This window comes from Lonchura striata, chromosome 1 (genome assembly GCF_050655825.1).
Source record: "Lonchura striata isolate lonStrDom1 chromosome 1, ASM5065582v1, whole genome shotgun sequence".
Taxonomy (NCBI): domain Eukaryota; kingdom Metazoa; phylum Chordata; class Aves; order Passeriformes; family Estrildidae; genus Lonchura; species Lonchura striata.
This window is the reverse complement of record NC_140703.1, coordinates 74,454,890-74,482,264: the sequence shown is the minus strand read 5'-3', so window position 1 is coordinate 74,482,264 and position 27,375 is coordinate 74,454,890. Positions and strand designations below refer to the sequence as shown.

The 27,375-nt window shown below is 34.8% G+C and overlaps 1 long non-coding RNA gene across 1 annotated transcript in view; it reads right to left on the bottom strand.

Moving 5' to 3' along the window:
• Positions 1–2,197: 2,197 nt before the first annotated feature.
• Positions 2,198–27,375, bottom strand: part of LOC110468107 (uncharacterized) — a 62,915-nt gene continuing 37,737 nt past the window's right edge. Inside the window, exons 2-5 of the long non-coding RNA XR_014955917.1 lie at positions 22,574–22,675; positions 18,284–18,322; positions 11,690–11,723; positions 2,198–10,437 (exon numbers count right to left, since the gene is read on the bottom strand). This is a non-coding gene — a long non-coding RNA (uncharacterized LOC110468107). The remainder of the gene's footprint in view (positions 10,438–11,689; positions 11,724–18,283; positions 18,323–22,573; positions 22,676–27,375) is intronic.

The window sequence follows — 27,375 nt, the reverse complement described above, 5'->3', positions numbered from 1 at the left end:
CAATTTTTGTTCTTGACAGCTATCAGACAAACTCCTTTTACTCTCTTTTCACTTTTGGGGTAAGAAGATTGCTTGCGGCCATTTTTTTTCCACGTCCTGTATCATCAGAAATGTAGTTTATTCTGGGCACTCTAGCTATGGTAAGGGGTTCAGCAATCCTCAGGAACTGAGACGGCTGTGAAAGTGTTTGTTGCTCAGAGTTAAAATTACTGAAGACTTTTGAATACCAAGACCAAGGCCCAAATCTTGATAATTATAAAAAAAAATTCAGGTTGCAGTTTTGTGAAAACAACATTTACTAAATGTAATTTAAAAAACAAATCCTTAATACATAAAAACTATATATAAAACCTATATATTAACTATAATTTTATACTATTTTTTTTTATTTTAGTCAAAGGACTCCTTTATTTGTGAAACTTCTTATTTATTCCTTCAACAAATTTTAAGTTTGGTGGGGAAATTTGTCTGTCATTTCTTCTAGAGAGCAAACCACCAAGCAGTTGTTATCAAGGCACAAGAGTGTTTGATAACACAATCAAAAATCTCCATAATTCATGCTTCTCTATCTAGGAAGATATAATGATAATATGCAGTAGGTAAGTAAATTACAGAAAATTGCCTGTTTAAATCTTCATACATATTTAAAAGACAGGGATTCCTTTGCTGGCAAGCTTGGCATCAGTCTTTTTTCATGACATTAATATGATCCTGCTTTTTCTGGAATGTTGTCAACCTTGTTCTTCCCAATTCTCTTAACAACAAATAAGGCTAGGAATACTTTCAGTTGTTCTGCCATTCCTATCATATATGGGAGGACATCTATAATTAACCCAAGTAGATCAGATTATAAATTACTTTCACTTGGTTTAGTGCATATTGAGAGAGACATCAGACTACTTTGTAGCTGAAGTTCACAATCTTGCAGGATATGATTTAAAAAAACAATCTCTTGTTATCAGAGGTATTAATATATTAAGAATTATTTTCTTACCTTTTTTAGTTCTCCATAAAAATGTCAAGAATAAATTCCCTCCCAATGATTTCCAAGGGCGAGAAGTTAAAGTTTATTGCATTCTAATAATTTGTATTTGTTATTAAACAATATTCCAGTGAATTAGAGCTTTTAAAATCTTTTTAAAATAAAATTTTTAATTTTAGAAAATTATGTTGTTTTATACTATACAAAAATTTACAGTATTGTCCCTGTTCTTCTCCAAGATATACCAGACTGCTTTCAGGGGCAGCAGCTGACCATTCCTTTAAAAAAGTCTAAATTATAGTATGACATATGCTGAAAAGATTATGATTTCACTTAATAAACACCAAACATCAAATGTTTTAAGTCTTTTACATGGTAAAGTGCAGCTGTGTTCCCATACCACTTTTCTAGAGATTTTTTTTGTTATGTATGAATAGTGAAATACCAGGTAAAAATATCTTCCTGGTGATCTAAAAAAGCAGGAGTGTTCATTTTGCTAGAATTTGTGGGCATAGACTAAAATATATTTAGCTTCATTATCTTACACAAGAAGTATTTTACCAATATGCATAATATTTATATGTGTTGCATACAGATCTGCACCTGCTGGGGAAAAAAGGAAAAAAGGAAGACAAACTAAGAAAAAAGAATCCCAATTCAATAATATGTAATAAAAAACCCCACAGCAAACAAAACAAGCAGTTCACAGAAGAGATGCAAATTTTGTATGGCATGAAGAATGGGGTTCTCAAGAGTTAGAGCTACACAACCTTTTCAAAATCCCTAAGCATCAGTTTTCCACAGTTATAATATTAACATCAATTCTCTTGGGTTCAAAGCAAATAAAAGTTCTTATTCAAACATCCTTGCTTCATTAACTTCTATTGTTTTCATAGCATTATTTTTCTTTATAGGGTTTCACAGCACTTGCATTGCAGCATTATATGCTGGAACTGTGTGAAATTAATATATTTTCTGAACAAGCACAGAAAATATTTCCTTTATGTAGGATATCTCCTAGAAACCTCAGAGAAGAAAAATAGCACAGAAATAAAATTCCCTAGAAAATATATTCAGTCCTGAATTTATGCTCTCAGACATTTACATGAATGAAATGAAACTAGGTAAAAAAATGTCTTTCAGGCAGGTGCTTAATAGATTTAGAAGTTCAACAATGCCTGCATTCTGTATCAAGTTGCATAATTAGTCTGTCACTGAATTGCTGCAGTTATTAAAGATCTATTAGAATATGGAGGTATTCTAGCAACTTTGTCAGATGGTTCTTTCTATGTGCAAATTCTTTTAATGCGTGAAATAAATTGAAGTATCTGAATCAACAATCAAACCCCTAATCAACATTCTAATCAACAGAGAAGTGTCTGAAATGACAAACTGGGTTAATTGTCAACTTCACATCAGGAAACTTAAATTATTAATAAAAAATATATAATGTAGGCTTTTCCAGAAGCATTTTTAAAGGTTGACAACAGACTGGACCTTTTAAAATAAGTAAGAAGGAACACCTGAGGTGTTGCTTGCGATCATTGCACAGAAGTGCCTCAGAACAAATCATTTTGTAATCATAGAAATATCCCAAGAAAATTTTTGGTTTTATCACAGCTAGAAGGATCATAAGCAAATTAGCTATTTATCAAATTTCATTAGAAAAATTTATTTTACTGTAAAAATTTTATTAATATATTTAAGTTGCTAAATAGTCATCCTTCTTAATAATTTAGCCACTATATGATAGATATTAACCTGTATATAAATTTAATTCAATCAATAAATACAGATTTTATTGAATTCAGCTGAAGAAAATGCTGTTATAACCACATTTATTAGAGTTACACAATTAACATACAGTTATTTGCTCAAACTAATTAATTACTTTTACATATATTAAGAATAAGGTTCTAAAACTTTGCCAATTGCTTCTAGTGTCAAATTCTGTCTGAATTTGAATTCTTAGTTTACATTTTACAATTGGTTCAAAGGCCAATTGTTCATCTTCCACAGCTTTGCCATTTTTATGCTCTTATAATTCTGAAAACTGAGTGAAAAGCTACTGAGAAAGTTGAATACCTAAACACCAAACTGACTCTGTAGGTAGACATGCAGACACTATCACAGTTATGTATTTTTGCACCACTCTTTTGATGTTGTTTAAAGTAGGAATCCAGTCCTCACACCACCAAGATTTTGGCATACAGAGTTCCTGTAACTATTTTATTAATTTATTTCTCTGACTATACCAACAGCAGAACTTTGTCTAATAGTCTAGGAATGCCAAACAATTCATGCTTTACACAGTGGACTACTTTTCTTGCTACTTTTTACGCATTATAAGGCTTTGATTGAAATCATCCTTAAAAGACTGACACAGAATTACATTAGGAACATTTTTTGGGTCTGGCCAGCTTGACCAATCTAGCCCACTATTCTACTCCTGACACTGCAGCCAGTGAGATGAGCTTGGGAAAGTATGCGAGCTTGGTTATGTTCTCCAATCCTTATTCTTGGTACTTACCTCTTCAAAACTTGTTTAACTTGTGCCTACTTCATGCTTCCAACTGTTTTTAATTTATCAGTCTTATATCTTAGCCCTGTTCACACTGGCACAAATATTAAGAGTATGGTTATGGCATGCTGACAGCATTTGCTTCAGCCTAGAATAAAGTTCCCACACCTATTTACTTTAACATATAATTTGTAAAAATTTTTATTCTAAAATAAAAAAAAAAAAAGAAGGAGAAAGAAAGCAATGCTGAAGAAGTTGAGAAAGGGAACTGATCATATATGTGAAAATATGACTTGATTACTCCTCTTATTAATTTCTTCACAAACTTTTTGCAATAGTCATACTCAGTAATAATGATCCTTACATATGTAGACCTATTATCCACTTCTTAGTAATTTCCATTAATCATGCAGTTAGAATTGTTGTACATAGACTGTATGGTACCTAAATTTTCCCTTTATGTTACGTTTATCCCTTCCACAACCCTCTCTAAAGGTCAGTGGGGTCAATCATCATTTGGGTCAATGCATTCTTTCATTAGTATCCAGAACTGTCCTCTGAGAGGAGTTAGATGGTGAAGGCAGTGGTTTTCTACCTCTCCATTCTGGTTTTATTACAAAATCTACTTGGATACTCTTTTTTTCTCTTTTACTCAGAAGTTAATTAGTTGTTTACCTACTAATTTGTTTTATTAGACCACTGCCATATATGGTTTAGTCCTTCCACTGCAGAATCAAGACCAAGTGGAAGCAAAATGACATGTTGCTATCTAATAGGAAATAAGATACTGTGGAATCAATGTTCATTTGAAGGACGCAGCCCTCTTGACCCTCTCTGGCCCTCTTCATAAATTTTTGCAGTCGCAGCTTAAAAAGATCTACAGTCAAGATCTTGACAAGACCAGGGGCCTGAATTGCTAAGTCATTCTAAAAGTAATGGCCTCTACTGATTAGTAGAAACATCATATTTTCTTAGCTTTACAGTCTGGTGGTTAATCTCCCTTTCTCATGGGAAGACCTGCTCAGTGTTGCCCACAATTTAAAGGACTTCAGCTAATCTGTAGGCAACACACCATGACCTTTTTGAAATGTGTTAGTGTGTAGCAATAGCAAAGAGAAGACTACCTTTTCAGCAATATGATAGTAGGGATATTAGTCAAGAAAACAAAGGAAAGGGATTTCCTTTTTTTTTTATTATTATTCTTTTAAATTCCAAATTCATTAACTAAAATTTCAGGGCTTTTATCAGGACAGAATCAAAGGTTCCTTTCCCCTAATGAGAGCATTTTCATTCTTTTACAGTGTAAAATAAAAAAAAAATCTACGAGTCTGGAGTGGGCACTTATATAGTGCCCACCAGGAATAGATGGAAAGAGAAGGCAAGGTCTGTGGTCTGTGGAAGCACCACCAACTAGATAAATCTGAAGCAAATGTAAATGTAGAGACTGGAGGTAGATGTCAGAAATCAGACATCTACTGAAGCCGAACTGGGTAGCAGTTCCTTTTGGCCCTGGTACAGTGAAAGCCAAGGAAGAGATAAACTCAAGGCAAGAACAGAAGAGAATATATCATGTCTGGTCACTCTGACCCTCTGATGCTGACCACTTTGACGAAGGAAGGTGCAACAAGGATTTTGCTGGCAAAAGAGTAAACTAAAAGGACATTACTAGTATGAGAAGAATAATCAGAAGACTGTATTTCTAAAGGGAACCAGGACAAAGAGGTCTGAGTGGAAAATTTTTTATGAATGTAGTGACCTGTAAATACTGGTAAACTGTCTAATAAACTGGCTTGGCTTTGATGGCATAAATGGGATCGGTGTCAGTCAATCCTCGTAGGTATATTGTATTTAAGACTTGAAAAAATACAGGCAGTGCAGGGAAATAGCTATGGATGGGATAGGCAGCTTAAGGGGATGTAAGTGTAGTAGTGTCTGAGAGCACCTAAATCGAGGCTAATAAGGGGGTTAGCTGAGTGGGCAGAAGGTGACATAGATTGGAGATCATTAGAGTTACATAATTAAGAAACATGTAGAAGAATACAAAAAAAAAGCTGCCAGGCTTTTTGGACTCCATCACAGTTCTTGCAGCATCCCAAACTGAAGAAAGAAGTTTAAAAATGCCAGAACTTTAAGAAGATGTGGGGCATCACTGAAGATACTGTAGCAAACATTATGAACTGTGGATAAAGTATGCTGTTTTTGGGTTGGTGGGGACACACAAACAGCTCTTTCTATATTGAGGCTGCTCCATATATGCCTTTTGCTACTACTGGTCACTTTTTTTACTCAGCCTGGAGAAGAAAAGACTGAGTAGAGACCTCATTGCTGATACAACTTCCTCCTGAGGGGAAGAAGAGGGGCAGACACTGATCTCTTGGTGATCAGTGATTGGACCAAAGGGAATGGGGTCAAACTGTATCAGCAGTGGTTTAGGTTGGATTTTAGATAAAGATTCTTCTCCCAGAGGGTGTTTGAGCACTGGAACAGGCTCTCCAGGCAAGTGATCACAGCACCAGCCTTGACAGTGTTCATTAAGCTTTAGGGAAATGCTCTCAGGGACATGCTATAACTCTTGGGGATTGTCTTGTGCAGGGCCAGGAGCTGGACTTCAATTATACTTACTGGTCCTTTCTAACACAAGGTATTCTATGATTCTATCCTCTTTTGCTTTTCCAGCATGGAAGGTAATATTCCCATATAATAGTTAATAGTAGATATCCCCATGCCACTTTCCTATGATTGCCATTTTGGTAAATTTTCCACTCTTGAAAGCTCAGTCAATCAAACTGTTTTGCGTCTCTCACATTTCCTACAGAAAATGTGATGCATTTACATTAGGACTTATTCCTGTTACTTGTTTCCTTCCCTAGCATTATACTCTGTAATTTTGGCCTGGAGCTACAGAAAAATACATGTAGCCATGTGTTTGCTTAAATTCATTGGTTTCTGCCTGATACAGTGTGAATGCTGTGAGTTATCTTGTAGATAGCCTGTCCAAGTTGCTGCTTTCATTCCCCAAAATCTTAACCATAAGTTCTTAGATGCTAGACTCTCACCAGACCAATGAACCCAGGTTAGGTATCTGTGGCATGCAGTCACACTGTCAAATATCTATAACAAAGAAAGTAATGTTCAGACAACCAATTCAAGAAACTTCTGTGTTCTCAAGGAAGTGGGGAAGACTGAGTGCATTTCAACGAGTGTGGAAGTATGGGATATTTTACAGTTGCCTTTTCAGCTCGTGATCAACTTCTTCATCTGATGCTATTGACACTGGAGACCAGAGCAATGACCTGTGTTTGCTGTCCTAGAAATATAAGCTTGTGTTCCAGCAGTCACTGGTAGGGACTGTTGCCTTTTCCTTTGCAGGGTGTCCTTATGGGTCATATGTGTCAGTCTTGCTCTTTAGGAAAAATTAGTAACGTCTACGGAATTTTGTAGATGGAATAGCTACATTTGGAATGAAAGGAAAACCTCCATAAAGAGCCAAGGGAGACATGCATACCAGTATTTTTAATGTTTTGACCTTTCAATATCATGAGACTACCATGAAGCTGAACCATTCTGAGTGGATGCCTGACATTTGTAACATTTTCCATTATGTGAATGGAGGAACAAAATGTCCTTGGGTAAATGAATCTCTGTTAAAAATAGCCACCGACAGTGGGAGATAAGTGTCTCTTGGACACCTGCTTTAAATGAATGAGCTTCAATTTCAAGTGCCCTAATCGCTAGATGAGAATCAAGGTCTTTTTTTCTGTGATTTAACATGAAGACTCCTACTTGTGTGTTCAGTGGCCCTGCTTCAAAGGAAAAGGTGATGGGCAAAGACAATCAGAATACATCACTGCCTGGTGATTAAGTCATCCTCTTCAAACGAGGTCTTTTGCAAGCAGCAGGAGAACTGGAATGCCGGCCCACGGATGACAGCTGTATGAACATGTGTTTACTGATGTATGAACATCAGTGTTTATAAAATTATGCCACATTGGAAAACAGGGGGATTAAGATGTCAGTAGAAGGACCCTACATAAATAAAACGTTAGAAAGATTTACATAGTTTAAAGCATTTCTTTAATTGGATGCTTAAAGTAATTTAATGTTGTTCTTTTAATATATAGGTAATATCAGTATAGATAACCATACTCATAATAGCTTTTTCAAATGCTTATTATGTTAGTCCTTGCTGAAGAAATATTTTTACAAAAAGAAAAAGTCACCAGGATGATTATCACTATGAAAACCTTGTTAGGTACAGCTGGAAAATCATTCAGTGTGTTTCAGACACTTGTTTACACATTAAAATACCTTGCATTTCCTGGTGTTTGAAAAGGAATCTGCTTGTAATTCATACAAAATAGCTTTTTTAATGTTATTATAATTGCAGAAGAAATCACAGCACATGAAAAATTCAAAAGAACTCTTTAGAAAGTCAAGAACATAGGGATTCAAACTTCTTGTAGTGCTTTTCTTTCTACAAGAAATAATTTTATTAGTCCTGTGAACTAATAAACATCTTTAATAGGGGAAAAAAGGCAGGAAAACAGAAATCCCCACAAGTTCTTCCAAAAGAAAATTATTTCAATCTTTCAATGCTTAATCGCCCACTCTTGGTGTTCATCTTGCTTAGGAGTATTATATTTATGTGATTAACTAAGAGCTTAGCAGGTCTCCTATACCAGTCTCCTATACTCCTATTCATGGGGAAGCTGAAATTCATTAGAATACTATTTAGAAAATGAGGGAAAATGATTCATCTCTTCTTAACATGGCAAAGAAAATATTTTCTTATAATAGAGAATATTCATGCATGTGTGTCTGCTTGTACATCTAAAATGTTCATGGGTTCAAATAAGCTTTAAATTGGGCATTTAAATGAGAGAAAAGTGCTTTGGATGTTTTCAGAGGCAGCTATACAACAATAATAAGCTATCTCCATAATAATATGTGTATATTTTTTTAAAACAAAGTTAAACTTTTCAGACTGTGGAGGACAATACATAAGAACCAGATACTCATCTGGTGTAAAAAAATGAAGGACCATTGATTTCCTCCCTCCCATACATTTCCAAAATCATTTAGAAACTTTTATTTGTGTTGAGTTATTGAATACACTTTCCTTCAAATTCACTACAACATAAGAAAGACATTTAGCTGTTAGAGAACACCCAAAGGAGGGCACAAGGATGGTGCAGGGCCTCGAGGGGAAGCCTTGTGAGGAGCAGCAAAGGTCACTTGGTCTGCTCAGCCTGGAGAAAAGACTGAGGGGAGACCTCATTGTAGTTACAATTTGGGGCAGGCACTGATCCATTCTCTGTGCTGACCACTGACAGGACTTGAGGGAATGGCTTGAAGCTGTGTCAGGGGAGGCTTAATCTGCATATTAGAAAAAGATTCTTCACCAAAAGGGTTCCTGGGCACTAAACTGGGCTCCCCAGGGAAGTGGTCACAGAACCAGCTTGGCAGAGTTCAAGAAGATTAACCTGAAGTAATTTTCTTGACTAGGTAGGGTACTCAAAAAATGCATTTCCAATTTTAAAATACAAGTTCAAAAATACAAATTGTGTCTTAATGTGGTTATTTCAAAGTAAAATTTTGCAAAACTTTTATTTTTAAAAACTGCTAATCTTCGCAAAAATGGGTCATTACTTTGTTTCCTATAACTCTGAAGAAAAATCTGCCATTTCACCAATACATGACTGAGGAAACTAAGCCTAAAAAAATATATCAAGGAATAATGTTGCTTTTAGGTAAATTGTGAGCAGCTGATTTCCCTGAATAAATGTCAATGTTCATCATTCTGAAAATTAGTAGCTTGGAATATAGCCACTTGATCTGTGCCCTTCGAGCAATGTATTCCTTTAAAAGTGAAGAAATAAATTTTCTTGAAAGCATGGTGCTTACTCCTATGCACCGATAAAACCTAGTAATTCTCCAAATCTACTCCATCCCACTAAAAAATTCTCAGACCTTCAAAGAGACAAGTTTTGTGTGGTTTTTTGCTTTTTATTTCTCTTCACCTGAACACACAAATTGCATCTATACAAGAAAGCTTTAATTTGTAAGGAAACTTCTGACACACAAACTGGTTTCTTTTCTCTGAAAAAATTAAATCAAGAAGAAAGAGTATTATCAATTAAATTTTTGTCTCTACATATGAAATGTCCCTGGTACATGACATTGTGAGTTGAAATAACAGCAAATGTAAAATTCTGTAGTGCTTTGGAACTGATAAAAGTCTTATTCAAAGGTATGATGTTTTTGTGAAGTTTAGAGAATTTTAAACAAACATGAAGCTTTTTGCTAATTTGTTCCTTCAGAAATCTTGCCCTGTTTAGATAAATACAATATTTTTTTTCATCATCATCATCATCCTAATTCTTATATTTTAGAAAACAAAAGATAGTTTGTAAAGTAAAGTAAAAATGGAAAGAAAATAGTTTCTGGAATAGTATTCTCTTTGTCCTGAGTTATTAAAAGGAAAAAAAAATTGTGCATTTCATATGGTATTTTTTACCTAAACCTTTAAATTTTATTAATAAATAAATTATTGTTCATTTTGATGATTGTAGAATGTGATTAAACTCTTCAAATTAAAAACAAAGGTGTCACTACACAACAAGCAAGTTATATAAACCTCTCCTTGCTGATCTCAGAGCTTGCATGTATTTTTCCCATACATGTCAGAATTCTTGTCAGAATGGTTTTGGATGCTTTGATTCCATTAGCAACAATGAGCTTTTTGAACTACATTGACTACGCTTCATTGGTACAAGACAAGTATTGGCACAAACTGCAGCTCAATGCACATGAGCTGAAGTGCCAAGTGGAAGCAAAGAGCAGACATGGAGCAGGCACATATCTTGTGTTAATATTTATTGATACATCTATCCCATTCTTCAACAGCATCCAACAGGCATAAAGATGGAAGATTCTGAAACAGAGATGGACTCAGTGAGTAGACTAGGGCACTCCAGGCAAGGTCAGTGCAAAGGAAAGCAGCTAAGGGACGCAGAAACTGATAAAGTGATTTTTGGGCTCTCCTTCCCAAAGGGTGCTGCTGCTGCTGCTCACACAAGTAGCTAAGAGACATGTTTATTCCTAGAAGCTCTAGCAGTTTCTAACAGCCCCTGGAAGCTAATCCTACTGAAAAGGTGCTTACATCTGCTATCTTCAGCCATATTTAAATCCTTAATTTAGAGTTGGGAATTGTCAAGTAGCTCTTCAGCTGACACCAGGGAAAGCATAGCCAGCTGGGAGCACAGCAAACAGAGGCAGCAATTTGTGCAGCAGTTGAGATGGAAGGTTTCCAAAAACTCTCTTGAATATGGGAAGGCTCAATGCTGGCTGTGATGTGCCACAGGGCATGGATCCCAGCAGCAGCGGAAGCAGCTACCCCAGCACATCAGACACCTCTTGAACTCTCATTAACTTCTGCAAGGAGGACACAGCCATCCAGCACAGAGCGTGGAGTGTTTGGTGCCTTTCTATGAGCCTTGGGCAGGCAGAGGTGGTGGCATTGCCTAAGGGATGTTTGAACAGGCTGGGAGGTCAGTAAGCTAAGCACTGCAGGAGGAGTCTGCGCAAGCTGATTTTTAATATGTGGCAGATAAAGGTAATCAAATTTTATATCAGGCTTAATTCTACATTATTTCAAGGGAAGGTGGAATAAAAGCAAAGGAATAATCAAGATTTCCATTGGTCAGATTTTTGTATTTTTTTAGTCAGTAGGATGTTTAATCCAAATATCAAAGTGTGGCTGAAATTACTTTTCTTTGTGTTTGTTTTCAATTTCATTGGACATAACTATCGGAATATTCCAAAACTGTAAATCAGTTCATGAAACCTTATCTTTGTCTTTGTTGTATACCAATGAGTTATGGTAATAACAGATACATCATCTGCCAGAAACATCAAACAAAAAACAAAAAAAAAAAAAAAAAAAAACCACAAAAACCCAAACAAACCCCAAACCAAACAACAAATAAAAAATCCAAAAACCCCAAAAAGCAAAAACAAAAAACCCAAACACAAAAACAAAAAAATCCCCAAAACCAAACAAACAAAAAGCCCCAAACCAACACTGAAACACTTCTTCCAGTTTTACTAGAAATAAAAACACTTCAGCTGTGACACTTGGTATCTGTATTTTTGTGTGTAGAACCTCTTCTGGGATATACACTTACCTGAAAATTTCCTTTCACCTGTTTCATTTCTCATCTGAAGAAAAAAAAAAAAAAGAGTAAAAATAAAAGAAGAAAAAAAATTTTGCCCCCTTACATGAAATCAAAATTTCACCATCTGTACTAACAGAACATATGAAACAGCATCTGCTAAAATTAACTAAGCATAGATAGAGAAATTGACAGATCTAGGCAACTCATGCCCAAAACTCTCAAGGGAAGTAGCAAATTACTGTGATAGTAACACAATTGGTTTTACCATCTGAACTATAAATTTCTTATGATGATCTGAATAGCTGAATTATCTCCAAACCACTAATTTTATTTTTTAATAACCCAGAAGGAAACTGGAGACTTTTTAAAGCCTCAAAGGACTAAAAACAGTAGCAATATTTCAATTACAATGCAGAAAAGGCCCGGGGAACCATAGGCTGTTTAGGCAGATGTTTATCTTTGATAAAATAACTGATTTGTAGCTATCAAAGAATCAGAAATAAAGTTCAAGCAAAAAATCAATAAAAATATTTTAACCCCCTGTTTTCTGGGAGGGACTGCCCAGATTTGATACTAGCAGACTTCTTCTACCCTTGGATTATATAATTTTATGGGGTTTTTTTATCCCTGCTCCACAAGGCTGTGTGCACTTCATAATTTGTCATAATCACAGCATATATGATTGGGGACCAAAGGGATTATAACATTTGGCACAATCTCTTAGACCCAGGAAAAGTGGGTCTAAGATGAAAATGATTTTTCATTTTTATATTTTTCCCAGTACAAAACATGCATTATCTAATGTAAGGGGAAGGGGAAAAAAAAAAAAGCAAAATAAAAAAATGCTCAGTTCATTTAATGAATTCCTTGAGAATTTGTTGTCTTGGAAAAACACTGAAATACAGAAAAGAGATAAAAAATCTCAACAGTCAGCTGTTAAAAAAATATGTTTTTAGTGCTAAATAAAGGAAGGCCAGGTACGTCTCTGGCCTCACATCTCATCTCCATGGAGGATCAATTCACAGTGTAGACTTGCTTACTTTTCAAAAGTTGAATTTAGCTTGCTGCTGGGCCATATGTTGTGAATTAATTATTTCTGTGATTTCTCTTTTTTTTTTTTTTTGGACCAGATTCTGATGTAAAAGAGGATTCCGTTGCTTGATTATCAGAGAGCTTTTTTTATATGTAACTGAACACATGGTATGCATGCTGCTTTCATTGTATGATGACCTGTAAAAGTTTCTGAATATGCAAGCCTTCTCAACAAATACCAAACCTGCCATCCTTAGGATCCAAAAGAGCACTGGAAGGAAGTAATTGTGCAACAGTTTTAACTTGGTTATTAACATGACCTTTTTTCATTAGATTATTTAAATATCAGGATTAAAATTGTTTCTTAGCTTCATATATATGCTGTGCATTTTTTGGTTAAAATAAAATTTAGAATGCAAAAAATGCTTTGTTTGCCATCCTAAAGCTTCACCTTTCTATTCTACAGTTATAATATAGGGACATACATAGCTGATTCCACACAAGACAACTGCATGTTACCATGAGGTTCAAGTAAAAAAAAAAAAATATATATATATATATATATAAAATTGAAAGATATGAAAGATATTCCACTGCAAAATGCTGCTATGCTGTAGATAAAACCACTCAGGCAACAGTCTCATTGTTAGAGAAGTGCTTTTTCTGTAAGTCAGATGAGCACAAAGGGTTGGGCCAGGCTGGCCTAGACACATCTATGCAGAACAAGGCCAACAATCTCTGTCCTGGGACCTCCACAGTCAGTGAGAAGCCTGTGGCCTGTCGCAAGCAATGGCAATACCAGGATACAAAGCCACAAGTGCAGAATTCTTTCAAAGTCTTCAAAAGCAAGTGTAGTTCTCCAAATGAAACCATAAATGCAGCGAATAAAAACATTCTTGTTTACTCACCCCACGTGGTTTCCCATGTAGTTTTTCTATGAATAACAGTACTACTATAGATTTTAGACCCCTTTTGTCATTATCTTTTACTTCCAGGTAGTTTATATGTACTTTTCATCAAATCAGTTTATCTATATCTCAACTTTCTGTAGTTATCTATTCTCACCAAAATAGAAAAGGCATAGTTGACTTAACTGAATATTCATTTTAGCATTTTTCAATATTTTTTTCTAATTTTTCAAAATAATTCTGAATTCCAATTCCAATTTCTCTTATTTCCTTCATATGGCATACAGCTCGTTTCTGAAGACTGAAATGCAGACATTTTATTCATTAAAAAATTATGTGAATAAAGTGAAATGACCTGTGTCATACTGGAGGTCAGATCAGATGATTTAAAAGCCCTTCAGGCTTTAAAACCAAGGAAATCTCTATAAAATATATGAAGTTTCAAAGATATTTCACCATGCTAAATGATTGCCAGAGCAGCTTGCATGAAGAAAATAAGCAAATAGTGCTTGCTTAAAACTTGAAATCTAAATTTCCTTATCTATCACCGGATGTTTGGGCTTAGTTGTACTTACACAAAGATATATATCTAACAGTTTATGCTATGTCTTATCTTACAATTACAATACTTTTGAGGTTAATAAATTCTCTCCTGAAGTTATTATAGATCTGCAGGCTGTTATTCAACACCTAGTCCAGCCCCCAAGAGTGAATTTTCTAATAGCGTGTTAAAATGGGAAATGATATATTGAAATTCTTGTCTTATAAGGCATTGCTACATAAGTAAATTTCAAGTTAATATGATTAACAGCTGTAATATATGTGATAACTGCAATAAAGAAGTCTTGCTGACAAACAGAAGATATTAGTGTGAGATATTAGAGAATTCTCCCTATGCTGCCTAATACTAGAACCGTATACGTATAAAATGCCTCTGCATTTGACTCAAGAGTTGGGGAAAAAAAAAACAACCAAACCACACAGGTCAATGGATCTCCTCTGCTATATTCCTACACCTGCCATCCAGGTAATCTTGACCTCAATTTTTTCCTGTGTTTGACATAATGAAGAATTAATTGAAATCGCGACCACAGACCATAAAAATGATGTAGATGGGAAAAGGTTACAGCCTAGAATACCAAATACAAGGTCCTTCTACAAAATCATGTAGACTGAACACTCATAAAAGTAGCTTAAAAATTAATGTGAGAAATCAAAAAGGTGCAGAGACAATTCACAGTGAAGAAGCCAAACAATGACTTAAAAGTATAGATATAAAGCATATACTAAAAAGAAATCTTTTAGAATCTAATTTTACATTTAGCTAAAAAAAATAAAGACGTGCTCAAATCACTTTAATTATGAGGAAGAGGTTAAAATTAGAGGAAACCTTGAAAAAAAGCATTGGGAAATACTACTGAAAAAAAGAAAATGTCTCTAAGAGAGACAGTTTCTTGGTTTGCTTTTTTTTTTTTTTTTGCTTTCTCTCCTTCTACCTTTCTTTTAAAACATATTTTTAGGAAAAAATCATAGAATTGTTGGAAGGGACCATGAATGACCATCTGGTCCATCCCATTTCTTTGAAAAGGGAACCTAGACAAGATTATCTAGCGCTCTGTTTTGAAAACCTCTACCTAATCACTGAGGAGGTTGTTTTCAGTAAAAAAAAATTTCTTTCTTACATCAAGATGAAATGTCTCCCTGTGCAACTCCTATCCACTTCTATTTGCCTTCTCCATGCTGCTTCTTGTGAAGAGAGAACCTTCATGCTCTGTATAGCCACCCTATTTAAAATTCTCTTGGATTTTTCAAAAAGAGAATGACTACTTAAGCCAGCAGTTTGAGGCTACAAAGCATTTTACAGAAATTTTCCTCTGTGCCTTTTCTGCAATTTTTTCTTAATTGATTAGGACAAATAATTTATGAAATATGTCATGTATGGATGTGGTCATCTAATAGTTTTGTTTAGAAGGGACCTTAAAGATCATCTCTTTGCAACCCCCACTGCTGCAGGCAGGGAACTTTTCATTAGACCAGTAGATCAGAGCCCCATCCAACCTGGTTTTGAACATCTCCAGGGATGAGGAGTCCACAACTTCTCTGAATAACCTGTTTCAGCGTCTCACCACCCTTGTAGTAAAGACCTTCTTCCTAATATCTTATCTAAACCTATTCCCATCCAGTTTAAGGCCATTCCTCCTTGTCCTGTCACTACATGCCTTTGTTAAAAGTCCCTCTACAGCCCTCTAGTAAGACCCATTTAAGCACTGTAAGGCTTCTGTAAGGTCCCTCTTACAGTACAGTACTTGACACAAGGGGTTTAGATGATATATAAACCAACCGAATTAATACCAAGATGCTGAGGTAGACTAAGAAGAACATAAATACTATGAGAATTTAACTATTTTCATGGCATGTTTTCAGCTTGAGGCAGTATCAGTTATGAGTTACCTGAAATAAAATTTACTTAATTTAGTTACACATACTCATGAGCAAAGACAAGAAAGTCTCAAAAGTGCTTCAGTGAATGTGGTCATAGCCATGTCTTCTCTGCTGCCAAAAGCTAGATGTGGCTGCCACTACTTTTTACATCAATACAGCAAAAGTAACTCCAGGAGATGTTTTGCTCCCTGTAAGAATTATGTGCAAGGCGTGTTGAGATGATAGGATGTAAACTAAATTATAATTTATCTTGTTTTATGTGTTCAAAAATATAAGAAAGCCAAATGAGCTAAATGCTGAACTAATTTACAATTACCTCTCAGTGGGTACTGAATCTGGTCCATAGTGCATAAAAACTGGATAAAATGAGAGAACACAAATTAATAAATACTGCACTGCTTAAAGCATCAGAAAATAGTCCTTCCTAAAGACTAATTACAAATTAAAAGATGCCTATCAAATTAATCACGCTTCAGGCAAGCAGAAATGGAATAGATTATAAATAAAAGAATTAATACTACATCTTCTACTCACTTTTCCATTTTAAAGCACTAATTACAAATTATTCTGAAGATATGACAGCAAATCCTTTCCTGTTTTATTATCCCTCTGCACCAGGGAGCAGATAGAGCAAAACAGCACTTGCCCACAGAGCAGAAAATGTTTCTCTTGAATTGTCTCATGTAGCATTAATTTAGTAACATATCCAAATTTGTTTTGGATTATATTTGATGGAGTTTGGAGTTGCCTGGAGTTTTTTTCTAAAACTATGCAAAAACAGAGCTGAACTCAACTGCTATTGCCTTATCTCAGGAACTCCTGTGCTAGGTAAGCCTCTTCCAAAGAAATTGTCTTCTACAGCATGCTAACCCCTTTGTAAAAAAAAAAAAGCTCCTTTGAAAATTGTTAAGGAAATACTTTACCAGTAATTTTTTCCTAGTATCTAATATTTTGGTGGAAAATAGTCATTTTTTCTAAATAAACAGGAAGTTTTCTATCTTAATCTTTTTAATAATCTATATTTTAAAGATTGAGATTTCTCTATTCCTCTCAAGGTTAAAAAAATACAAATTTTTTCAGTCTTTGGTAATTCTGATGGTTATCTGGGATCCTGTATTTGATCCACAACAATAATGAAATGTAAAGCTGAAAACAGAAAGCCATATTCCTCCCATAGCCTTACCAAAGCTGAGCAAGTGGATGGATATTGTGTTTGGTCTTTGTATTGCAGCATGATATTTCTTTCTTTCTTTCTTTTTAAATTGTATCATAAATCCTTAATTAGTATTTTCTAAAGAATGTTTTAAAATAGCAGTTATTCCTTACCTTATATTTGTAAAAATTCTTACTGTCATAAAAATTAATTTGAATGTTGGACATAGTTTAATCTTCTAAAATTTATATTGGCTGTTACTTTTCTCTTTAATAATTTTAACTCCCTGAGTGCTTAAAAATAACAGTGGCTTTAAAAGTCACCTAAATATGTAGATGGGGCAGAATCCAGCAGAGAACCATGAAATACATGAAACTCACTGCCACTTAAAACTCATCTTCCTTACTTCCTTGCATCTTCCTTCCCCATTTTTCCCAAGTGTAAAATTCCTCTCACCAGGTTGACCAGCCTTTTGGCAAAAATGCCTTTGTGCCAGTGCATCAGGTGAATTACGCTTTTTGTCCTAGATGCACTCAATTTTCAGAAGGGGTTACATTTTCATAAATTTCAAATTCCCACTGTCAAAATAAGCTTGTAATCAGGTTTTCCTCACAGGATGTAACTATGCCTCCTCACGCCCCTCCTCTTACTAGCAGGATCAAAGAGAAAACCATGGGACCCCATGCAATCAAATCTCACTCCTAGAACCAGCTATGTTTGCTGGACATTTTCAGAAATTCTCTTTAAAAAATCTACCTATGTTTTTAAAAATTCACCTCTGTTTCAAAAATTTTCTGCTGATTGAGTTGGCCATATTAAAACTGCCCTGAAAGAGACACAAAATCTCAATTTACCACAGGCTGTCCAAGACATCACTTTAGAGAAAAGAGGCAGAAATTAATAAATAGAAGAATTATTTGACAGATAGTAAAACCAACAGCAGCAGCAGGTTTCACATTAAGAATTAACTTAGAAATATTTTCAATGTTCAGTTTCTGCAAAGAGCATGTCATTCTAGCTAGAGCAGTACAAATGAAAAAGCTTTCCTTGGCACAAAAGGAGCAATACCTGGGTAGATTCACTTTCACATTCTGCATGCTGCAATATCTGCAAGAACAAGACAGTGAGATATTATTTTAGGCAGCAAATGAGATCCATCCCTCTGTAACCCCTTGTTAAAATCAGATCTTTTTTTTTTTTTTTTTTTTGCTGGAAGATAGACACTTCAATCAACCATTGCAGTTTAAACACAATTCACATTATGTCTCTACCTATATAAGATGAATGTGGAAAAAGTGCTAAGGGCGGTATGCATCTGTTATAAAAATGAGCCATATAAGCACACACATGTCATGCCATCAGCCAGAGAAAGACAATATTTGAAGTAACTGTTGCTCCTTTAGGGACAATGGACCTGATTATCTACTACCTCAAAACTTACAGTAGCGTTACTGAAAATGAAAGATGGTTCTGTTTAGGTGGGATAGCATTTTATGGTTGCTCAATGGATAGCAGAAAGGCAAAGAAAACTGTATAAACTCATATTATTGAGAAGATACTTCACAGAAGAAACCAAGAAATATTTAATCTTAATACACACAGTTGACCCTTAATTTTCTGTTATTTTTTTTCTGGTCTGCATTCTACTCCACTCCTCCCAAGAGATCGACACTTTCCGATTTCAGGACTAGAGCTGTAAAAGCAATCTGTCCTACTGAGCAGGCTTCATTTTCACAGTCAAATGTGGAATCTGTCTAATTTTAGACATTCAGGTGCTGGAATGTGCTCACAGCTCTTCTTGTAATCAGTGGGAAGAGATAGGTATTGTTATTGCCATTCACCAGATAACGTAACAGACTTAATGAGTTAAAAAAATAATCACCAAAGTTTCAGCCATTTTTTCCCCACTAACTGAAGAGGAAATGTGAAAAAACAACAGTCTTTAAGCCATGGGCTTTTAGCTAAATGTGGTTAAATTTTTCTCACTATGAGTGGCCAGCACTTTTTTGCATTCACTGAAATGTAAGTGCAAAAGGACTTTGGATGTTAATGTATGCGTGGCTCCTGGCAACAGAAGATCCACAAACCCCCAATCCTTAGATCTTGATTTTTTATTTGTTATGTTAAAGTCCAACCTTTAAAACCTGCCCAGCCTTCTTTGCCTTTGCTTTTTCTAAACTACACTAATCTATGTAAATGTGTTACTGTGTAAATTGGCATTTACAAGCTCTAACAGCAGCAGAAATATGTATTGGGGTAGCATAAAAGATAGGATGTTTTTCATGTACATATGTTATCATGTCAGCTGCAATGTAAATTTCTCTAAGGGTGAAGGGCATTGTAAGCTAAATGCAAATCCCCCTCAAACTGTCCCTTTCCTTAAACTTAATAGATAGCTATCCTTGGTTTCACATTTCCTTAATATAAATGATAAGTCATCCATTAACAGGACCAATCCATAAAATATGAATTGCTCTTAAATCACAAAATTATTAACCACTTCAAAACAAACATGATGCAATCCAATGCCTTAAATGATGTATACCTATAAAGAACAAGTGCTTTCTAAGTTACTAAATGGAAAATTAATCCTGAAGATGCTGGGCAAGGTCTTCAACCTATAGAAAATGATAAGGTTTCATTGAAGGAAACTAGGAGTAACAGTATTTTAATCTTCTGAAAATCTGATGCCCATTGCAATTTATCCCCACCACATAGATGTATCACGTTGAGTTAGTATGATAACAGATGTGTTCTTGTTGATTTCTGTTGCAGTTTTGCGCACAAAACACTATATTAAATGCAAGATTCTTTAATAGTCTGTTAGTAGGTAACCTACCTAACCCTCCCACATTTAAAGCCCCTAGTTCTGACAGGAATTATACTTCTTATAAGGATATTCATTTTGCCTTACTTCAATGCTTTGCTTAGACTAGGTGTAGATGCTATCAACTAACTTTTTTTGGTAATCTGTTAAATTCAGAGCATGAGTAATTAAAATAAAGTGCATCCCACTGCAAATGGCATACCTCCAAACTAGACTAATAGACATATGCTGAGACAATGTCACTAGCCAAAAAGTGGTATGACTAGAGCCTAAATGAAATGCAGGTTGACATATATTTTGTATATTGACAAAATATTATATCTACTTTTAGCAACTAATCATACAATACAGCTTCAGTAAGAATTCATATATTACTATGAAGATCCACAACAGGAAAAAGTAGTGCACATTTTTAATTTAAGTCAAATCAGGAAGCTTTTTATCAAGTTATTAATGACACATGATTAACCAGCAGTCAGGAATTATAGGTTCAGGATCAATAGCAGCAACAAAGCAGATGAAGCATAACACCTGACACTGGACAAATAACTCCAACAACTTTCTAACCACCCTTCTACAGGTATTCTCAAGAAGGTCTAACTCTCTTCAGCACATACACAGCTACAATCTCAGCTTCTCTGTCTAGCCCTGTGTGTTGAGGGTTGGTGTCCCAGCTCTGTGTAACCTCCTTGTCCACACCCCAAGGACTGTGGTACCATGCATAATGCCTACACACTTCCAGAAAGACCACTGCTGAGTGCAGGCTTCTCCTTGCACCCCATGGGAGATTGTGCCCCCCAGACTGGCCAGGGCAGGTGTGCCTTGGGAAAATTGCAATCAGGATCCACGCTGCTGCAATGGTTGCTGCTTCCTCTCAGCACCTGTACCCATTTTCACAAATGTTTATACTCTTGCTATACTTATTTTAAGATCACTCTTTCTGCCTTTTTTTTTTTTAAATTTGCCTTCTCAGTTTAGTGCTGCTGAAGGTCATCTTCTTCAGGACTATCAGTTTTGAGCAAATGCTCTCTCAGAGTTTTGGCCATCCCTTATCACACACTGTTTACACTTCTATTCTCTTTACCAGTTGTTGTTATCCTGGCCATGTTACTAGAAGAAAGCTGTGTAGGGACCCCCTGCATTTTTTCTTCATACTTAATATCTTTCATTTTTTTTTTCTCATCTCATTAGTGTATTTCATAGTTTTTTACCTTAATGATTTTACTACATACATCCTTATGACAAAATATTTTTCATTTTCTGCACATACAATTTTTACTTGTTTAAAATGTTGTATTATCAGTAAATGTGTCACATCTCTGGTTTGCCATGGCTCAGAGATTGTTGTAGACAGGTTTGAGAAAAATAGATATATAGCTAAAGAAGATGAATGATTCCCCATAACCAGTCTGGATTCAAAAGTACAAGATGGGATAAATCCATGGAAAAAGATACCTAAATATCAAGGGAATTTATTGAAACTTCTAGGAGTGGCACAGTGTCAAGCTGTAGCAGCTGGAAATTTATCTGTACTATAAGATTCAAGTACATGGCTCCAACCTATAAAGCTTACTGGATGAAACTGTTACATTTATTCAGATATACCTCAGTTATTGCATGCGATTTGCAAATCTGAAGAAGAAAAATTCTTGCTTTATCTGATCCATGCATACATATTTTATATGTAAAACGTTGCAGTTTCTGATATAATCATATCATCTACATGTTTTCTGTTGCATTTTCTGGTCTTTTAATACCTTTATATTCATGTAATTTTCGTTCCATCAGTGAATTGTTTTCCTATGATGGTAAAAGGTCACATTGACAGACTGACAGAATTATGGAAAGTATCCTTATGGCTATTTAGGTTCGCCTGCTGCTTAGTACAGGCTGTAGATTTGCACACAATAACCTATTTATTGAGCCCTTTACTTATGTTTCAGATACGGCATATTTTTGAAAATTTCCAGTCTTGATTTGAATAATCAAGAGGTCATTGCAGATTGCTGCCAACAAAACCCATTAAATCAACAATCTTTTCTTCTCAAAAGTTCCCTGTTACTTTTGTTTTATTGCCTGCACAACACACAAACAAAATTACAGAATTTTTGTCATAAGTCTTTTTTACAAGAAAAAATATCTAGGCAATTCTAGGAAAAAAAAAAGTGTTTTGGCAGTGTCCCATATAGTTAGACCACAAGATGATGGTCACTTGGAAAGTATGTAAAATTGAAATGAGTGACAGAGAACAAAAATTAAGTCCAAATTCAAAGGCAAAGTCCTAAATCCTAGTAAAGACCTACTGGGAATTACACTGTTACTGCTACTCATAGATGCAGCCATATACATATTCAATTCATGTGACATAATTAAACTCTCAGAGACTGTGATGATGGCAGGACCTTAATTTGATTTGTAATAAGTTAAATAAATTTTCCTCGTCAAGTCTGTTTTGTCCATGATGGTAATTGGTGAGTGACCTCCACCTGTCCTTATCACAACCCACAAGCCTTTCATTATATTTTTACTACCTGGTCTAGCTGAAGAGGTGTGTGCTAGAATGGCTTTGGTGGGAATCTGGTGTCCAGCCAGGGTCAACATAGCACAGTGTCTCCTCCAAAGTGTTGGCAGTGCTGTAAGGTAAGTTAACAAGCTTTATAACAGACAGTTGTGTATAAATCCACTTCATTATTCACAGCAAACACAGGATTTTGGCAGACTGGATTTTACTAACTCTTATTAGAGTTTAAAATAGTTTCATGTATGTGTAATAGTATGTTAATTCTTGATTGTTAGCTTGGGAGAGACACTTGGTGCTGCAGGCAAAGTCTTAATTTTGAGATCCTTACACAGGGCATCAATTCTTGTAATTTTACAGAAGCATTTAAAATAAAATACAGAATAAAGTACCTTTTCTGAAAATACTTATTAAGATGTGAATAATGACCAAAAAAATCACACACAGAGAGAAAAAACCTCTTTATAACACATATTTATATGACACAGTATGTTATTGTCTTACTGAGCTGCTGTTGTCAGCAACAGTTCTGCTTTTGACAAAAAATGCTTACGATAGTATTCCTAGCAGATGATTTGCCATGATGATCCATTTTCACTGTTTTCCTCCTTTTTTTCTGTCTGACAAGCTGAAAATTTGTGAAGAATATGCTGAAGGACAAGTGCAGTCTAGGAGCTACAACATGGAACTACAAAAGCTGAAGTATCTGTTTCTTTTATTGTGATGATGTTCAGATGGTTTCTCCTAATCCAGTCTGTATGTTGATATCTTATGTAAAAACTTAGGATAATAATATTTGTAATTTTCATGGATCACTCTCAAGCATAGCCCATACAGTTATGCATTTTGAGAAAGTTGCTGGGGTATGAAACTTGGTTTAAAGATGTATGTTAATTCTTATAAATTACAGTTCAGCAGTTTACAATTTAGTAAACTTGGTGACTTAATAAAACCTTGACAAAAAAAAGCCTGCTCACCAAAACCTTGATTAATTTGAAATATCAAACTTGAGGTCTAACTTCTTTCTTTACCTTTCTCTTTAAAACACTTGCATAGCTGAAATTTGTTACTTCCTAGGTATGATATTTTAAGTAGTAAAAGTCATAATTATCCCTTGGTTTTCTCTCTGTAATGGATATATAAAACTATGTGCTCTAAAATGTGAATGGGCTTCTAAACAGAAACATTATTTAGTCTGCTTTGACTTTTAGAATGAATGTTCCACAGTGATATTTGACCAACTGCCCCCTCCCTCATATATTAGAGGAGGAACTGATTTTGTTATTTCAGTTTATAGAGGGCTTAAAGACCAATTCCTTTAAAAGATTCGAGTACTTAATTTTTTAATTTTATCACCATCTTCAAAGACATATGTGTCACGCACAGACTTGGTTTTTCTGCCTCTAATTTAGCTATGGATATCCAGTCAAGGCCTTTGCTCTGGCTTTGGCCAGGTACCATCATACTTATTTAATTATTGTATGCTTACATATTTCACACAAATCAAAGTCAGTTCATTTTCACTGGTGTCCATGATATTTCTGAGAAGCTATTGATGATGTATTCTTAAATTCAGATAGAGACGTAATAAATATCATATTTCAAGAAAGTTTTACATTCCTCATCAACGAAAGAACTACACTTGGATATACCTATATAAATCATACACCACCGAATTTGATGACCTCATAAGTATTTTCAAATGTCAGTGATTATGAGATTCCATAAAAAGGAAAATTATGGAGTACCTAATTGATGAAAGCTCTTTTACTGATTTCTACCAGGTAGGTTCAAGGAATAAAAGCAGCTACTGAGCTTCTTTTTGCTGTGTGTTCCCCATCAAAAAAAGCAAGTGCCATAACACAGAACAACATTGCTCATTACCATTTCTGTAACCTTCACTAAGGAACAAAACTTTCCTTTGTTTTATATTATTTATATTTATATCCCTTTGTTTCAGTATAACTACCTGAGTGTGTATTATTACTACCACATGCTCAATTTATATCTGAAGCGTCCAGAAACAATAGTTCCACAAATCAAGATTAAGCAGGCTCCATCACTGGCTGCTGTTCTACTCCAATACATTCCAAGTGATTAACACCACCTGTGGCACTCCTAATTCACAGCAGCAGACAATTATATCCCTTGGATACCCATTATGGGTAATTATTCCCATGACAGACTATTAGATATGGGTTGTGAACATTTCAGCTGTAAATTTTTTTGCAATTTTATTTTAATTCTGATATTACAATTGAGAGATGTATTTGAGGAATAAATCAGGGTTACATTAAAGGTATGCTTGCAACAAGCAAAAGATTCATTTATATTGCTGGAATTGTAGTCAGATTTATCATTTAAATATGTAATTAAGGGAGATTTTACATGTTTGCCATTAAAAGATTATTTTATTTCATTATTTTAGTTCTGAGGCAATAGCAGATCCTGATGATGAAGTTACACTAGAGACAGTTCTTAGTTCAGAATTAGAATTAGTTCACAACTAATTCTTGTGTTTTAAAGACTGTTTCTCTTCTTACATATCTTCTTTTCTTTTTTTTTTCTTCTGAATATATAAGTTTGATCCCTTTAAAGTATGTAGGGGAATTCTCAGTGTGAAAAAAGGTCAAAGTTCATAAAACTTTCCTAGTGTTGCAGCATTAATTTTAAAGGTACTTTTTTAACAAAATAACAGGCTTATCCTCAATCAATATCACAATCATAATCTCTTTGATTTCCTATCATGTGAAATATGGTCCTTTGTTAAAATTATATGCACTGAATCTGAATTGAGAATATATTTTCAGATAGAAAGAAGTGCATTGAAATAAAATGAAATAGTATAATAAATTTAAATTTGAATTATTGAAAAAATGTTTCTTCTTTGTAGATTCATTTTCAAAATGTCCATTTATAAAACCATTAATATTGGATGAAAAAAGGAGAAAGGGGGAAAAAAGCAGAAATCAATTTGTATGTTTATTATACTAAAAATTAAACAAAATATTATTTTCAACATAAGAGAAAAAAAGAAAAAATATAGAATTAAGAGGAAAAATGTTTGCACATGATGTGAATTTATCATTCATGGTTTCCTTAATAAGCCTGAGTTCACATTGGATTTTCTTGTATTAACTTAGATTCTTTGATAAACATGGAAAATGCTTTCTGTGATACTCTTACCAGGATCCTCCCTCTAACCCCAGGCCTTTATTGAATAAGTAAAAAACTTTAGCTATTAATCATATTTGATCCTAAGTTGGGAACCAAGGAACAGACTAGGTAGCTGATAAGAGCTCCATGCTTCTTTCACATGATTTATTAAATTTTTAAAACCCTGGAGGCATTTCACAGGTGCCGTTGAAATGACCAATATGATAGGTAAGATACAGCTGCCCTTAAAGCAAGCTCAGCCTTAAGCTTTAGTGAAACCTACCTGTCTTGTGTAATATGAAAGAGAGGTTATGTTCACATCCAGAAGAAACAGAACAAACCCAATCCTCCTTTCTCAGGACTAAAGGACAAGATAAATAGCATCTGACTCTTTTGCACATACAGTCTGACTTTATCTCCATTTGTCACGTGCCAGTGGATCTCTGGGAGCCATGGAAGTGACAGAAGTAAATGGGATTTATACAGAGTCTGTGTGTACTGTAGGTTTGTACTGTGTATCAAACTGTGGAAATTTAAGTCAAAGCTATGACAACTTACAGCCAACAGTGTGGGCATGAATAGCTCTCTCAAAGAGTTCTTCCTGACATGATAGTTTTCAGCCAGCAGAAGCAGAGCATAGCTTCCTTAAAGTCTAACTGGTCTAACCAAGCCATAAATTCAGAGTTGGAAACAGCATTATTTTAAAACTCTGTAATTATTTCTCGGTTCTCCCAAGCAAAACTTAATTCCTTATCCTCCTTTCACAGGTAAAATAGGTGATGAAAAATATTTATTATTTTCTATGGCTAAGGACTACCCTAAGGTAACTCTCAGGTCAGATGATTTTTTTTATATTCAGACAGCCCTCAGGAATTCACAGTAAATGTACAAGTCTGAAAATAAATGTGATCAAAAGACAATGTATAAAACATGTAGATGTTTAGATGCTTGAAGTTGATGGTTCAGTACAGTTCTTTGTAAAAATAAAGCGTATTTCCAGGAAATCAGTAAGAGATTTATAACTAAGATTTTTCATGACCAGAGCTCTTGTCTGTATTTACTGAAATGAATATGATAACTAATAAACACCACAGTAACTAAGCCAGAAATCAAACATATTTAAGAGAAGTAGTGATTAAGGATGTTTGCTGAGACATATATAATTTTTTTCCACACTGAAGGACTAAAACCAGTAGTTAGCAAGAGTGTGGAACAGCTTTTGAAAATGTGAACAAACACATGCAAAATTATGAACAAACACATATACATGGCAAATGTGAATTATTGCAGTTGAACACTAGTTTATTCTGATCTTGTCCAGTGAGAGCACACCAATTCATGTGAACAGCTAAAATCAGTTAAACACTTCAAATGCTGAAGTTCCTGCAAAAACAGGGTAATTTTACTATGCATGATGAGGTGTAAAAATCAAGATGATTGTATACCCTCAATATTACCTCAAGAAGCACACATCACATACCTCTGTTCTATCACTAAAATTCCCTAAAAAAGCTCACACTGAGTGAGTGGAGGAGGGAAGGGAAAAGAGAAGGATAAGAAAAAAAACCCACACCCTTTTGAGTAGAAGTTGCTTGTAGCAACTTGATTTTATAAGCCAGGTTTCACACCTTAAATGTGAAGGATGTTGAATTTGTGATA